Source organism: Pelodiscus sinensis, chromosome 26 (assembly GCF_052426305.1).
Source record: "Pelodiscus sinensis isolate ZL-2025 chromosome 26, ASM5242630v1, whole genome shotgun sequence".
Taxonomy (NCBI): Eukaryota; Metazoa; Chordata; order Testudines; family Trionychidae; genus Pelodiscus; species Pelodiscus sinensis.
The window spans coordinates 10,266,536-10,282,861 of record NC_143077.1 but is presented as its reverse complement, the minus strand read 5'-3'; the positions used below and the strand labels follow the sequence as shown (position 1 = coordinate 10,282,861).

Sequence of the window (16,326 nt, the reverse complement as noted above, 5' to 3'; positions counted from 1 at the left end):
CCCCCCGTCACCCATTCCCAGCTTCCGACAAACAGAGGCTAGGGACATCATTCCTACCCATCCTGGCTAATAGCCATTGATGGACCCATCCGCCATGAATTTATCTCTCTCTTTTTTGAATCCCTTTATAATCTTGTCCTTCAAAACATCCTCTGGCAAGGAGTTCCACAGGTTGACTGTGTGTTGTATAAAGAAGTATTTCTTTTTTTTCTTTTAAACGTGCTACCTATTCATTTCATTTTGTGACCCCTAGTTCTTGTGTTAGGGTAAGGAGTAAATAACTTTTCTTTATTCACTTTTTCCACACAAGTCATGATTTTATAGACCCCTGTCATATCACCTTCAAGCTGAAAAGTCTCATTCTTGTCAATCTCATATGGTAGCCATTCCATGCCTCTAATCATCTTTGTTGCCCTTTTCTGAGCTTTTCCCAATGCCAAGATATCTTTCTGGAGATGTAGCGACCACATCTGCATGCAGATACATGCTGCACAATAAAGTTATTCTATTGACACTCCTCCATTGGTCACAGGACCAGTGGAGGAAGGTACTTCTGGTTCTTAATACTACAGAGAGATGAAGTGATCTTCATCCAGGGACACCTAGCAAAAATACATAGTGGTTCTCCTTATCAGCTGAGGCTTTTCCTTGCGTGTCTCAGACAGTGACTCCCCTCCCGCCCCCCGAATTGGAAGACCAGCTTTGCTTAGCTCAAAAACTTGTACCTTCCATTAAGAGAAGTTGGTCCTGTAAAAGATATTGCCTCACCTGTCTTCTCTGGGACCAACACAGCTCCAACCACACAAAGGCCTGGTCTGTATTAAGAAGTTAGGTCAACCCAGTTCTGTCTCTGGGGCAACGTCTTTACTTGCCAGAGGATCAACATTCTGGTGATTGATCATCAGGGGTTCGATTTAGCCGGTCTAGTAAAGACCTGCTAAATTGAACGCTGAGGGTGCCCCTGGTCGGTAGCTTTGTGTGTACTCCTCGCTGGTATTTTTCGCTGTCACAAGGAGTAAAGGAAGTCAAAGAAAGCGTTGACTTCCCACAGTGGGCTGCCCCAGAAAATCAGTGCAAAGTACCTGGAGTTGTGTATCTTGCATCTGTTTTCTTCACCAGGGTAGACATGGCCTCAGGGAAGCTGTGTAGTTAAGTTAATCTAATGCCTGGTTTAGAGTTGATAGAGGAATTCTTCATAGAATCCTAGGGCTGGAAGAGGCCTCAGAGAGTCATCGAGTCCAGCCCCCTGCCCAAAGCAGGATCAATCCCAACTAAATCATCCCAGCCAGGGCTTTGTTAAGCCAAGACTTAAAAACCTCTAGGGATGGAGATTCCACCACTTCCCTAGGGAACCCAGCCCAGTGCTTCACCACCCTCCTAGGGAAATAGTTTTTCCTAATATCCAACCTAGACCTCCTGCACTGTAACTTGAGCCCATTGCTCCTTGTTCTGCCATCCGTCACTACTGAGAACAGCCTCTCTCCATCCTCTTTGGATCCTCCCTTCAGGAAGTTGAAGGCTGCTCTCAAATCCCCCCTCACTAACCTAGCAACTGCCCCTTACGGAGGTAGATTTCCCATGCTGGTTGGCTATCTCATTGTAATGGTGCCGCTGTTGCATTTCAAGTGCGGACAAGCCCCGAGACAGATTTGTAATATTTTTCTCTCTGTTTTTTTAAAAAACACCAACACTGGATTCTTAGTGTAGACAATGATATATTGAATAATCAATTTCCTTATCTACCTAATACTTTGAAGCAATCCATCAGTGTCAGATAATCAATCTAGCCTGTGAAAGTGTGTGCGTGTGTTTGTCCTGTGTGTCTCGGTGCATCTTTGTCAGGGCAAACGAAGTTTTCATTTTCAAGTTATTCCTTTTTTCTCCCCTAAGGGTTTTGTTTATGGTGCATAAAGGAACATCATGATGTTATATTACGCCTTACAAGTTTTACAGGGCAGGAGAGGTTTATGCGGTATGAATTTAAAGGGCAATGCTATACTGCAAAGGGCAGCGAGACATTCTTAAGCACAGAAGGATACACAGGAAGGTATGGAGATAAATCTAGGCAGATCACCATTGCCAGGTGTCATTCCTGGTTACGGAGAGAGGAGACATTTGGTGTAACTCATGCTCCAGGTCACTCACTCGCATTATCTGAATCTGCTTTGCTTTCTGGGCCAATTATATTTTTCTCTGCCTGATCTACGTCCTCTGCCCTGGCATCTTATCCTGTTCTCCAGAGGGTCTGCCATGCTCAGCGTGCATAGAATTCAGCCCTGTGCAGACCGGTGACCACAATGCTGCACCACTTAAGGCAGGGGTGGGAAATAATTTTTGAAGGGGGGGCACTTCGTGGATTTCAGAAGTGGTCGCGGGCTGCCCGGGAAGGGGTGGGGTGTCAGACAGAAGGGGTGGGGCCAGGAGACTTTGAGTGCTCTCCAGCCCACAGACCCTGATTAGCACATGAAATCTTTGCTCTCGTACTGCTGGGGTGCCCGGTGCATAGAGAGAACCACCAGCTGTTCTGCACATCCTAGTGGTTTGAGGAGACTGCCTGTGCTCCCTCTGCCCCGAGGCCAGTCAGGGGCACACACACACCCAGGAAGGAAGGAAGAAAGAGCAGCAGCATCAGCAGGTGGGGGAGAGGTAGAAGGGAGGCTTTCCCCTTAGTTTGGGAGGCTGGGTAGGGCCTGCAGGGGCAGCAGACATAGTCTCTGGCTTTCCCACCCTGCCCCAGGCTCATGGTTCCCTCTGGTGCCATGTGCCCCTGGTGGGGGGGGGGGGGACTTCACATGCTCCTCCCACCCACATGCCAATCAGGGTTGGGGGCAGGGGAGCTCATGAAATCTCTTGCTCCCCACCTCTCCCTGCCAGGGGTGCATGGTTCCTTCCTGGCAGGGCCTTTCTGCCCATCCCTGATTTAGCGGGTATCCAGGTGTTATCTGAGCCTGTGTATTGCATGCAGTGGACAGGAACTGACCTGTTTCTTCAGCTGGAAGGGCCTCCTTGGACTGTCAGGGTGGTTAAACACTGGAATAAGTTGCCTAGGGAGGTTGTGAAATCTCCGTCACTGGAGATATTTCAGAGCAGGCTAGACAGACATCTATCAGAGATGATGTAGATGGTGCTTGGTTCTGCCTTGAGGGCAGGGGAGTGGATTCAATGACCTCTCGAGGTCCCTTCCAGTTCTAGTGTTCTATGATTCTAAGACAGCCTGGTCCCCATGTCTGCAGAAAAGGGGGTCAAGAGAATGAACCTTGGGAGAAGGCTAAAAGAGAGAAGCTTGCAGAGAACGAGGGGCAGGGCAAAACTGAGGGGTGGATCTGATCAGAGTGGAGAGGGGATGCAAATTCTCCTCACGTTCAAGGCTGCCTGCAGCTGGGATCCTACTTTAGGTCTATTAGAAGCCTCCCTGGAGCCTGGGGTTGGATTGAGGCTGCTATGTTGCTGGAGGCCCATCACTGATTTCTTCCTGCTATGGGAGCTGGCTGAGCAGCCACGGATTTGCAGTTGTGACACATTCACTAGTCATTGCACATGAACCAGATTCCGTACGACGAGAGGGTACTCGGCTGTGTGCGTGGCTGTGCACAGAGCCAGCCTGATCTATGCAGTGCACTGAACACTATTCTACATGCATGGGGACTCCTTTCTCATTCCCCCTCTGCATTTCAGCTGGTAGGATCCTTGGGCAAAGCACTTAATATCCCTTGACTCTCCATTGCTCTACTAACAAAACAGGATTACTGCTCACAAGAGGGCTTGATTCTTTATTTGCACAATTGTGGGGCCTGGCTGAGGATAGTAAGAGACTGTCCCTGCCCCCAAAAGAGTTGAAATAGGCAAGACAGAGGAAAAGACTCATCCAAGGTCACATGGTAGGTCAGAGCCAGCACCTACTACACTGAGAAATTGCCTCTCCCATTGAGCTCCTTGGAGGATGAACTCCAATTCATCCAGTGCCTTAAAGAATACACCGTGCTATATAACTGCGAAGAATGACGGGTGCCTCATTATATTTATTTTTGCCAAATGCGATTGCAAACACTCTTATTTCTTGTCAGAACTTGATTGAAACTTAAAAGTAGGAGCTCGTGGCAGAGCAAAACTGCCTGCAGCAGATTGGACCCATCTAGGGGATGTGTATTTTGTTCTCTTCTGTGCCTTTTCCCCCCCCCCCCCCCAAAAAAAACCCAGCAGATCTGCTGCGTTTTAATTTTCCAACGTCCTCAGGCAGAGGGACAAACAATTATTCATTTTTTCACGCCCCTAATTAAAAGCAGCACCCGGGAGACAGCGCTCTGCTTCGAGGGGACACGGCAGGTAGAATTCTGCGGAGTCCCAAAGAACAGCTCTTTCTGAGCCTAGGCAGAGTTTTCGGGTGAAATACAGGCCAGTTGAGAAACGTCCCCTTGACTTCCAAGAGGGAAGGGGAAGATACCTTTTACCTTAGGTATTCACAAAGCCTCCATTACCACAGTAGCGGAGTCCTTCACAGCAGCCCTTGGGAAGCGGGGCAGTGTTGCTGTCCCATTGTACAGATGGGGAACTGAGTCATGGAGAAACTGAGCCAGATTTACAAAGGTATTCAGGCACCTGAAGGTTGGACTCAATGGGGCGTAAGCTGCTTAGGGGCTTGTGCCATCCCACTAGACCCCTGTCTGCATCATTAGGCCCCAGAATACCTTTGTACGTCTTGCCTTACATGTCTTGCCCAGCGTCCCCCAGGAAGAGGAGACCTAGGCTAGCACTCTAAGCCGGTAGTGGCAAATACCGGCCTGCAGGCCAGATCCAGTTCACCAGGATTAGCCCCTGGACAGGTGCTGCCATTATATTTACCTGCACCTCCAAAGTTACAGACAATTGCACCTTCCATTGGCTGCAGATCGCCATTCCCAGCCAATGAGAGTCCCAGGAAACGGTATCTCGGTCTGGTGAACCCTAACCATGATGAACCGCCGCTGTCTTATTGCCCACCCCTGCTCTAACTACTGCACCATTACTCCGCTCCCCATGTTAGTGCTGCAGAGGGGTTGGGTGCTCTGTGAAACTCTGCGCCTTCCCTTGCTGGCTGGCCCGAGAGCAGCGAGGTAATTGCAGAGGCATAGTCCTGAACGCAGGAGTGTTACTGACACAGGGTCGTTGCTGAAGAAAGTATCCCTCTGCAACAGAGGACGCGAGTCCATGAATCCCACTTTGTCCTTTAAGAAGGGAGAACACTCTGTACGCTATTTCCTGAGTCTCCCTCCGGCTCGTGCGCAAACAAACCCCGCGCAAAACCCCTCGCAGCACAGCAAGCTGAACGCACCAGGGACGCAGGTGGAAAATGAGAAATTGAAAGTCTCCAGGAATCCCGCAGGCCTGCTCAGATGTGTATAGCATGAAGATTGCTGAAGCTCTGTGTTCATTGCTCTAATGCTCCCACACTCACCCTCCAGCCAAGGCTACATGGGACAGTAATATAACGAAGTTGGGAGCTCTGGCCAACCCAATGCTTGGTAAAGACTTTGCGGTTTTGCCCACTTGTCTCATAAAGCGCTGCAAATGGCTGATGGGTTGGATGAGCTGAATTAGGAATGTAAAATCCCGTTTAACTGATTCCATGTAGACCATGTCTACCCTACGAGTTTTTTTCGGCAGGCATAAGGATCTTGCGCAAAATGGGGTTTTTGCACAACCCCTTCACCCCCGTCCACACTGCTTCTTTTTGCGCAAAAACCCCTTGTGCAAAAAGAAAGGGCAGAAAATATGCTAATGAAGTTGTGATTCATGCTAATGAGTCCCTCATTAGCATATTTTTTGCCAAAAAACCTTGTAGCATAGATGTAGCCATAGGGTTTAACCAGTTCACCCATTAAAGGGAGGGGTAGGCAGGGGGGCTGCTCCTGGAGGTTCTGCTGCTTCTGGGAGCTGGCAGCCCCACGCTGGGGTCAAGTGGGACAGGAACAGCCCTCTGCCCATAGCTGGCTGTGGGTGGGAGGCTGCTCCCGGGTACCAGTTACCGTTACCCAGTAAGCATCACCCGATAAGGGTAATGGTTACCAGGTAACCAGTTAACTCGTTACCTGTTCACATCCCTGCTCTGAACGGGGCTGCTCCTGTTCCCAGTATACTTCTGTAGGTTTCAAAACACAAGCCCGCTGGAGGAAAGGGGCAAGACGGCTTCTTGCCTCGACACTACCCCCAAGTCTAGAAGTAGCACATCACTGCTGGGGAACACAGAACAAGGGGATCCAACATGGTTTCCGGTGGGTTCTCAGTCCAAGGAGGAGGAGATTGGAGATGGTTAGCATTGTGGAAGCAGTGCACAGGGACACAAATGAATCTGACATCAGCTGGCCTGGGGGTAGAGTTGGTTTAGGAATGTGGCAGGAACACTGCCTGCTTGCGTGAGTTCTGCTCTCACATGCTTGCAGGCACGCCAGGTGGATTTAATGAGCCAAGTGGGCCACGCTTCAGATTTATATTTAAAGGACTTCGCTTTGTATAGAGCCCCCTTGCACCTGGCTAAGACATGACAATTGTATACTGGTTGGGGAGCAGAGACTAACATCTCTCAAGTCACCAACAGCACTTCCTGCTGCTCCAGTGCGTTGTTATCACGTACGCTGTTTGAGGCAGGGACCATCTCCGTGTCAAGTGTCTATAGAGCACCCAGCAGAGGGCAACCCAGTCTATGTCTGGAGTGCCTAGAAACTGCCACAAGAGAAATAAAATTAATAATTTTTTTTGCAGCTTTTGCAGCCTCTCCTCCTGCTATGAGGTTCCCTTGAAAGGCATTGCAGGGCTGCACTGCAGGGGTTTTCAAACTTTTTTTTTCTCGTGACCCCGTTGAAGAAAATTGTTGATGCTGGTGAGCCGGCGTGCAGGCTGAGGATGAGAGCTTTACGGTGTAGGAGGGGGCTTCAGCTTTGTGGGGGGTCAGGGCTGGGGCAGGAGGGGCTACCCTCAAGTGGTTCCCAGTTAGCGGTGCAGCGGGGGTGCTAAGGCTGCTTCTTGCCTCTCCTGTCAACGCAGATCATGCTGCGCCCCAGAAGCAGCCAGAAAAAGGTTCCCAGTCAATGGGAGTGTGAAGCTAGTGATTGGGATAGAGGCAGTGCGCAGAGCCCTGTGCGCTCCCTCCCCCCACACGTAGGAGCTGGGCTTGCTGCTGGCTGCTTGTGAGGCAAAGTGCAGTCTGTGGTGCCAGGACAGGTAGGGAGCTGCCTTAGTGCCCCCACTGGTCACCTGATCCCCCACAGGAACAAGACCCAGTCCCCGACATTCCACCGCCAAGGATTGGGTCGCAACACTAAGTTTGAAAACCCCTGGTGTAGTATATATAATGCAAGTCAAATCTGCTCTCTACAGGCAGCAATGTTTTTGCTCTTTATATTAATTCTTCAGATCTGTTAAAGATGTTACCTGTTCTTAGAAATGGAAGATTTCTGAATGATGTGTTGGCTGCATATGGCATCTCTCGGTCTCTCTTGCATGCACACACAGACAGCTAGAGACAGTCAATATCCTCAAAGACCCATTTGTGTCTCACAGGGAAAGCAGATTCCATTTTAACTCCCTCTGCCACATTTTTCTGTATTTCCCTTCCAACAAAATTTATTTCTGTAAGACCCAATCCTGCTCTGCTTAGTTTAACAGACCTCCAAATGGGATCAGTAGGCATTTTGCTTGAGGAAGGCTCCAAGATTTAGCTCATACAGATTTGAATGAAATAGGAAGTTTTGTTCGAATAGTTCTGTACTTATCTGTCACCTGAAGCAGAATTCTCTTCTTGTGACATCATAATTAATTGCAATGGAAAGGATGTGTCAGATTCACCCCTGGGCAAACATCAAATCTAAGAACCTCTTTTAGTACCAGGTAAACACCCACATTAAGATTTATCACTGAACAGTTCTGGAAACCTTCTTCTGTAGCCGGGATTCAGTGAGATTTGAACTCACAACCCCTGGTTTACAAGGCCAATTTACTAGCCCCCCTGGGGTATGAGCCCAGACATATAGTCCTTTTGCTGGCCCCTTTGCTTGTGATTCATGTCATCCGACCAGGGGGATAAAGATCTCAGACAAAGATGTAGCTGATGAACTGTCAGATCTCCCTTGACCTTTAAATGAAGGTTTGTCATCTCACCATTCCTCTCTCCTCCCCGGAATTCTTTCCCATTAGGCAGCATTGGCTTTGTACCCCCACCCCAGTTATTTATATGCTGTTTGGTTGATTAGTTAAAATAGTCTCAATATTTGCTTCCTTTTTAAATATTAATAAAATGTTGGTTACCTGAGTTTTAAGCTGAGGAACTTGAAGTACAGGTTAAACCTCTCTAGTCCAGCACCCTCGGGACCTGACAGGTGCCGATCCAGAGAATTTGCCTAACCACAGAAGGTCAATATTGCAGTGAGCTGGTCTCTTTTTATTTTTATTTCTCTGAGACTTCTTAATTATGTATGACTATACTGGTATGCTCTATATAAGCCTATGCTTGGCAAAAGCTTATCAGCTCTCTTCATAACAAAGTGTTTGTGTTGTTACATAGTTTTACTGTACTGATACAAGGAAATAATTAGATAAAGCATAAACCCCACATTTACACTTAGTGGCATTACCAGCACTTCCATTGCTTGCTGGGCTTTTAGAAGCCATTTAGGGGTAAATTACAGCTAAACAACAGCACAGAACACTGAGAGCCAGGACTTGTGGGTGTAAACAAAGTTTATGGGATCACGGGAAACTTGGACACAACCATGAGAAGTGGACATTTGACTAAATAAAATCATGCCGGTCCACCGATGTTGCCGGACCACAGAATGCTAAACTAGAGAGGCTCATCCTGGATTTTCTTTTCTGCGGTGCTATTTTACATTTTGAGTACTGAGGTGTCTAGGGCTGCTTCTGTTTCTCCCAATTAGAGGGAGAGCAATAGTATACTCAAATCTGTAACCCAACCCAATTTGCATATCATTATCCATTATGCTTCCATTATGAATTCACATTTAATTTTAGTACTTTTTGGAGGCAATTGTAACCTAATTAATTTTCTCTCTCTCTTTCTCCAAGAATCTGACACTTTCCCCCTCCCTCTTCTTGCCTGAGACAACAGCTGAGCCACACAAATGAGCCACAGGAAAGCCACACGACAGTTGTTGGGATTTAAGCTTTGGCAGCTGTGGTTTGCCATTTACTCTTGCTTAAATATTAGCCTCACTTTGCTTCCACTCTAATTCCCCGAATGCCACCCATTCAAATCGCCATTTTGCAAATTACCCAAACGCTATTCATCATCCTTGCATCTCAAAATAGAGAGAAGAAATTAATACAGCTTAAGTCTTGGACCAGCTCTCCTTTTTCCTGTTGAAAGAACAAATTGGAGCTGCGTGCTTCCTTAGCAGCTGGTCAAGATGTTTGCTCATAGACTCAGGGCAAACAGAATAGGCTGAGAATAGCGACGTTGAGATCACTATTCACAGTTGCTCTCCTCAAAAGACTAGCCAACTCACATGGACAAAAACTGGACTGCTGATTGCACGGCCAGTGATCTTTCCTTGCACTTGCAGCATTGGGGAAACAATGAAGTTGACAATGCAAGATGTCTGAGGTCATTTTTCTTTGGGAAATCACTAACACAAAGCACAATAATCCTGCCAGCAATGGCTTGAATCTCTCTCCCAGCCTGTTCCCCAGAGCACTGGTTTGGCTAAGCTTTAGACTGGTCAGCACCTTGGACAGCGGTGAACCACTATCCTTCAATTGCCCTGGTGATGGCTGGCCTTCCATTTGCTCTGCTCTAGGTGCTCTCACTGTGCATAGTCCTACTTCTATGGATGCATTATATGCCCCAAAACTGTTAATGCAGATGCATGAAGATTTTCACAGAACCCTTGTTAATCACCCTTTCTGCACTGACATAATGCACTCTGGTAAGTTACCCACTTTGCACGAGTGCACCACACTCTAGTAAGTTACTGATTTTGCACTAGTGCAGCATATCCATGTTAGAGGTTTGGCCTAGTGTAGCTCCATCAAGGGAGGAAGAGCAGACAAGCCCTTTTTCCCGTGGGTGGGGTCAGGGGCTGAGCTGGAGTGGGAGTAGCCAGGCCCTTTACCTGAGTGAATGGTCAGGCATGAACTCTAAGAATATTTGCTTAATAAGTCGCTTGGGAAACCTGCCTCAGTTGGAGTATTGTGTCCAGTTCTGGGCACCACATTTCAAGAAAGATGTGGAGAAATTGGAGAGGATCCAGAGAAGAGCAACAAAACTGATTAACGGTCTAGAAAACATGACCTAGGAGGGAAGACTGAAAGAACTGGGTGTGTTTAGTTTGGGAAAGAAAAGAGCAGACTGAGAGGGGACATGATAGCAGCTTTCAAGTAACTAAAAGGGTGTTAGAAGGAGGAGAAAGAAAAAAATGTTCCCCTTAACCTCTAAGAATAGAACAAGGAGAAATGGGCTTAAATTGCAGCAAAGGAGGTTTAGGTTGGATTTTAGGAAAAACTTCCTGTCAGGGTGGCTAAGGTGAATAAGTTGCCTAGAGAGGTTGTGGAATCTTCATCACTGAAAATATTTAAGGTTAGATAAATATCTATCAGGGATGGTCTAGATGGTACTGGGTACTGCCATGAGGGCAGGGGACTGGATTTGATGCCCTCTCGAGATCCCTTCCAGTTCTAGTATTCTATGATTTTATGTCTCAGGGGGGCTGAAAGGCATGGTTGATTCACTGGGCTATACCTACAACATTAGTTTATTTTGCTAGTTTTCAGTGGTAATATTCCTAGCAAATATGCCTTTCTTTTTTACCTTAATACAAGTTTAAAGAGGGCAGTGTTCTTTCTTGAGAGGCTGTAGTCCTTTGTAGGGCAAAGTTGCTATTGTGTCTGAAATGGCCAGAGATCTTTGCTATTTATAGACAAATTAATTATCACCAAACCCTCCTTCTCTCTGGCTTTTCTGCACATCCCCTCCCCTCTAGCTGGTGCTGGGAAGCAAAGCAGATAGTGGTTTTCCTTGTATTTTAAAGAACTAAAAAAAAAAAATTCTGTTTGGATGAGACTACTTATTTTAAAACAATGCTGGATTGGTTACATAGCAAAAATATCCCTAACTCCTTCTCAGATAGCTTCTTCTTGGGTAGTTTCTGCCTCCACCCTAGCAGTTTGACCATCTATATTTAGTGTTTGCCCACTGACTACATTATTAAGGTCACTTAGTATGACTTGATGACTTTTTGTGCAGTGCAAGTGTTGGTGGGAAATTTATTTCCATATGAATAATGAATGTTTATGCCAACAGGACTGTAATTCATAAATTGTTATGACAGTTGCATTTTGAAAGGAAACACAGAGAAACCAGCATAATACACTTTGCCATCAAGGGAGTGGACTTGGGAGTCTTGGAAAAATGTCTTGCCCAAGGATTATTTATGAATATTACAGCACATTGTCGTTTTCCATTTTTATTGGTTGCAAATTACTTATAAACTCACTAGGGAACTAACGATTTTTCCTCCGCAGCTCATGCTACTCGAGAGTTGTTGGTTTTTTTAAAACATTTTTATGGATGATATAAACCATCCCTGTTTAATTTATAATAGCAATAATTACTTCTAAATCAGTCATTATCATGGAGAACAATCAGTGTGTTAAAGGGTTAACAACTCGGGGCTTTCAATTGATAAAAACTGGACATTAGCAATGATTCATTTCCAAGGGATATTAGCTGGGGGCGTGTGTGCAGTTTTTCTTTAAGCTGCAATAACCACTGCTTACTGAATCCAATGGAGGACTCTGATTATTCATGTTCCTGAACACTTTCTCATTAATTTTACAGCATAACTGGATGCTGCGGGGTCAGATTCCTGAGTGTCTTTACTAGCATTGCTTGCCTAATAATACAGCTGAGTCGATTCACTGGGCTGATATATGTTCTTAATGAAGGAATAGAAGGAACGTTGGGAAGTCCAGCAATGGGTTTGTCTCTGCCTGGCTTTGGAATGTGATAAGTCTTGTCACTGTGTTCTTGTCAGCTCAAGAATGAACCTAAATGTATCACATTTTTTCTGGTGGATGATTCATTTGGCTGAACCTTTGTGACCCAGCCCTTTGGATGGGGCTCTGAAGAGAGTCACCCTGTAGAGGTGCTGAGAGCCCAAAGAATGGCAAGGAAATAATGACCTATGATTAGAAGGGAGCATGGACAGGATGAGGGTTGGGCATGAGGTTAAGATGCTAGACTGAGATTCAGATGATCTTACTAAAGGTCAAGGTGGTCTACCTCTGAATCCCCATGCCACCCTAGGCAAGTCCTCTCTTCTCTTTCCCTGTCCATACTATGAGCATAGCAACCCTTTTATTCTTCCTACTCTTTGTCTGTCTGATCTGTATAGACTAAGGCTAGGTCTGCACTAGGGGGCAAAGTTGAACTAAGACACACAACTCCAGCGGCGTGAGTAATATAGTTGGATTCAACATACCTTAGCTTGACTTACCCTGGTGTTCTCACTGCTGGGGATCAACAGGAGAAACTCTCCTGTTGACTCCGCTTACTCCTCGTGACCTAATGGAGTACCGTAGTCAACAGTAGCATGATCAGTGGTTGATTTAGTATGTCCTTACTAGACCCGCTAAATCGATCCCTGAGTTATCAATCTCCCAGTAACTGCAGACAAGACCTGAGAGGTCTGGGGAAGAACAGTCTCTTGCTATGTAACTGAGCAATTCCTAGCACAAGGAGGGCTCGAAATGCTGTTGTAATATAAATGAACCATAATTAGGAAAGACAAAACTGGAGTCTGCATACAGAAAGTGTGTGAAAAGGCTGCCTGAAGCAGCCCTGGATTCAAGAGCTCATCTGGCTTTTCCTAATCGCTCCCTTTTGGCGGCACGGCTCCGGCGCTCCCTCCTGGGCTGGAATGGGAGCGAGTCTGACGAGCAAAATAGCTCAGGGTGAGCTCCCTGCAAAGTGTCACATTTACTGTAGTTCTGTAAATTGACTGTTCCATTCCATTGTAGAGGGGCAACATGGTGGCAACCTCACAGGCATAATTACGCATGTCGCAGACAAATACAAGTTAATAATAGAATGGCCCTTGAAATTACCTGTGGATCTTTTCAGACAGGAGAGAGGGCATGTGAATGCTGGGCGGTACCATTTAGGAAGAGTCACTGAGATGCTCATGCTAGAATTTAAAAGGCTTTTAGTCTCTGCTTTCCCTTCCAGCAAGAACTATTCTCCTCCCACCCCGTTTGAATTGCCTTGATTCTTGGAATGGATTCCAGTCCCAGGGCATGACTCCTACACAGACACAGCTCACTTGGGTCTGTCAGTGCTCCTCTGACGGTAGCCCTCGGATCGGCGTATGCACCATGCCATTTGTCTGTGTCTGATCCACAGAGCAAGTGAGTCTGTTCCAACCCCAGCAAGGCAGCCCAGCTCACGTGATACAGACCAGGCTTTTCAGCTGCCATTCAGCGGCCCCGGCTTCTGGTTCAGTTCCTGCTGCCCCAGAAATGTGTCCTCTGATGAAAGCGCTATGTCTTGAATAGCTAGTTGCCTGCTCTCTGCTGCCCAGGGAGGATGGCATGTGAATTGCAGCCAGGAATGAGGACTTGGAAGCTTTGCCAGATCATTGCCTTTGTCACAGCTCTGCTTGCAAGGTATCACAGACGCCCCTTCCCTCCTGTCTGTTTGGGAATCTCTGCCCAGAATTCCTCCAGCTCTGGGGTGGGCAATAACTTTTGATGGGGGGGGCACTCCAAGAATTTGGTAAGTGGTCACGGGCCATCTTTGATATGGATGGAGGAGGTGTGGGTTCTGGGATGGAGGTTGGATGCAGCAGGGTACTTGGGGGGAAGGGACTAGGGTACAGGATGGGGTATGGGATCTGAGAGGGAGTTTGGTTAGAGGAGGGGCTTGTGACCTAGGGCAGGAGAGGGTTGTGACCCGCGGTGGAGGATTGGGGGGAAGGATCTGGGAGGGGGTCTGAGTGCAGGAGGGGCAGCAGAGGGTTTGGTTTATGTGGGGGTAGGAGCAAAAGTTGGGGGACAGAGGGTTAGGGGGAGGGAGGAGCTGGGGTACCAGAGGCAAGATCTAGCTGGGAGATGTTTACCTGGGCAACTCCAGGCCAGCAGTCCAGAAGGTTCCTCACTTCCCATGCCCTGGCAGGCTGCTTTGAGCAGCCAGCTGCAGGGCTATATGCATCTGTGAACAGCTGTGAGCCTGAGAGGAGGGAGAGAGGGAGCTACTGTATATTTTATGCCCTACCTGTTCTCCAGACAGGCAGTTCCCACTCGCCAGAAACCAGCTGATGGGAACTGCAAGATTGTGCTGGGACAGGGGCTACCTGCAAAACCTCTCTCCTCCCTCCCCCGGGGCTCACAGCTGTTCACAGAGAAGCAGGGCCTCACAGACAGTTTTTCGGAGCAGCGTGCGGGGGCGGGGCAGGCAGGGAGCCTGACTGAGGCTCCCGCTGAGCCCCTGGGCCAGATCCAGCAGCTTGGTGGGCCGGATCCAGCTTGTGGGCCGTATTTTGCCTGGCCCTGCTCTAGCGCATGCACACGCACATCAATTCCTCATGCCATCGCCTTCAGCTCGCCTGGCATAGGAGGAGCACGGGGTGGGTGGCTGGGGAGAGAATTTCACACCCAGAACCCTGGGCATCACACCTTTGTTTCATGACTCTGAATGTTCGGACCAACTCTAGTTCTATAATGGCTGCTCCTGAGTCTGCAAAGGGCCCCGCCCTGCCAGTGACTTCTCCCACCTATCTCGGCTCCACCCTCTTCCTGCTGCAAAAAGAGGGCAATTTGCTCCCCTTCCCCGGTGTGTTGGGTAGGACCCCACCCTGGGCAGGAGAAGGAGGTGCAGGCCCATGGGAGCCCAGTGATGTGTCCTGCACATGCTCTTTCCTTCGTGGACTGCGAGCAGCTGGACTCAGAAGGGTCCTTAGCAAAACCTCCCCAGTTGGCTTGCCCCATGCAGAGCCCTCTCCCTGTTTTCCTCTGCGAGCTGTGCCCATCCTGGGGTATGTCTACACTACCACCCTAGTTCGAACTAGGGTGGTAATGTAGGCATACCGCACTTGCAAATGAAGCCCGGGATTTGAATTTCCCGGGCTTCATTTGCATAAGCCGGCCGGCGCCATTTTTAAATGCCGGCTCGTTCGAACCCCGTGCCGCGCGACTACACGCGGCACGGGCTAGATAGTTCGAACTAGCAAGCCATTCCGAACTATCTGTATGCCTCGTGGAACGAGGTGTACAGATAGTTCGGAATGGCTTGCTAGTTCGAACTACCTAGTTCGTGCTGCGTGTAGCCGCGCGGCACGGGGTTCGAACGAGCGGGGATTTAAAAATGGCGGAGCCCCGCTTATGCAAATGAAGCCCGGGAAATTCAAATCCCGGGCTTCATTTGCAAGTGCGGTATGCCTACATTACCCCGCTAGTTCGAACTAGCGGGGTAGTGTAGACATACCCCCGGAGATGTAGGTTTCCGGGGAGCGAGTGCAGCCAGCCAGCCTTGCACCACCAGTGGGGGAGGGCAGTCTCCAGGGCACAACGACCATGCTTTGGAATGAGACCCGGGTTTCAGTCAACAGCAAGCAGCTTAGACGGACCTTAGCAGAAAGGTTAAGTGGTTCCTAAATTATTCATCGTCATGGTTACCAGCCTCCATTCTGCTTGTTGTTCTCCAAGTTCCACCTTGCAAACCCCCTCCTTTCGCTGAGATGCTGCCGAGAGATCCCCAGCCTGATGGCAGCCCAGCTAATCCCTGCTCTTCGTGGGCGCGTGGGCTCCTTTCTGGTGGTTTGGTGACGGCAGGAGACACATGCTTCTAAGTCAGGGCTGAGCAATCATTTTTGCAAGGAGGCCACTTTATGAATTGTGGATAGTGGTCGTGGGGTGGCTCCGCCCCCCCAAAAGGGCTTTTGCACAAAAACTTGCTAGCTGTTTACACTGCCTGCTTGAATTTGCGCAAGAACACTGACTTTTTAATGTACAAAATCAGTACTTCTTGCACAAATACTTTGACGCTCCTGCTCGGGAAAAAGCCCTCTTGCACAAGAGGGCCAGTGTAGACAGGCACCTTAATTTTTTGCGCAAGAAAGCCCGATGGCTAAAAAGGCCATCGGAGCTTTCTTGCACAAAATCACGTCTATACTGGCCATGAATGCTTTTGCGCAAAAGCACTTTTTGCGCAAAAGCATCCATGCCAATCTAGACACTCTTTTGCAGAAATACTTTTAATGGAAAAACTTTTCCGTTAAAAGTATTTCTGCAAAATCATGCCAGTCTAGACGCAGCCTGAGTTTATACCCTGAAACACTTCCAACT

General features: G+C 48.1%; 1 protein-coding gene across 1 annotated transcript in view; it reads left to right on the top strand.

Annotated features, from left to right (window-relative positions):
* GRIK3 (glutamate ionotropic receptor kainate type subunit 3) overlaps positions 1-16,326 on the top strand; it is a 314,080-nt gene that overhangs the window by 20,789 nt on the left and 276,965 nt on the right. The window lies entirely within an intron of this gene.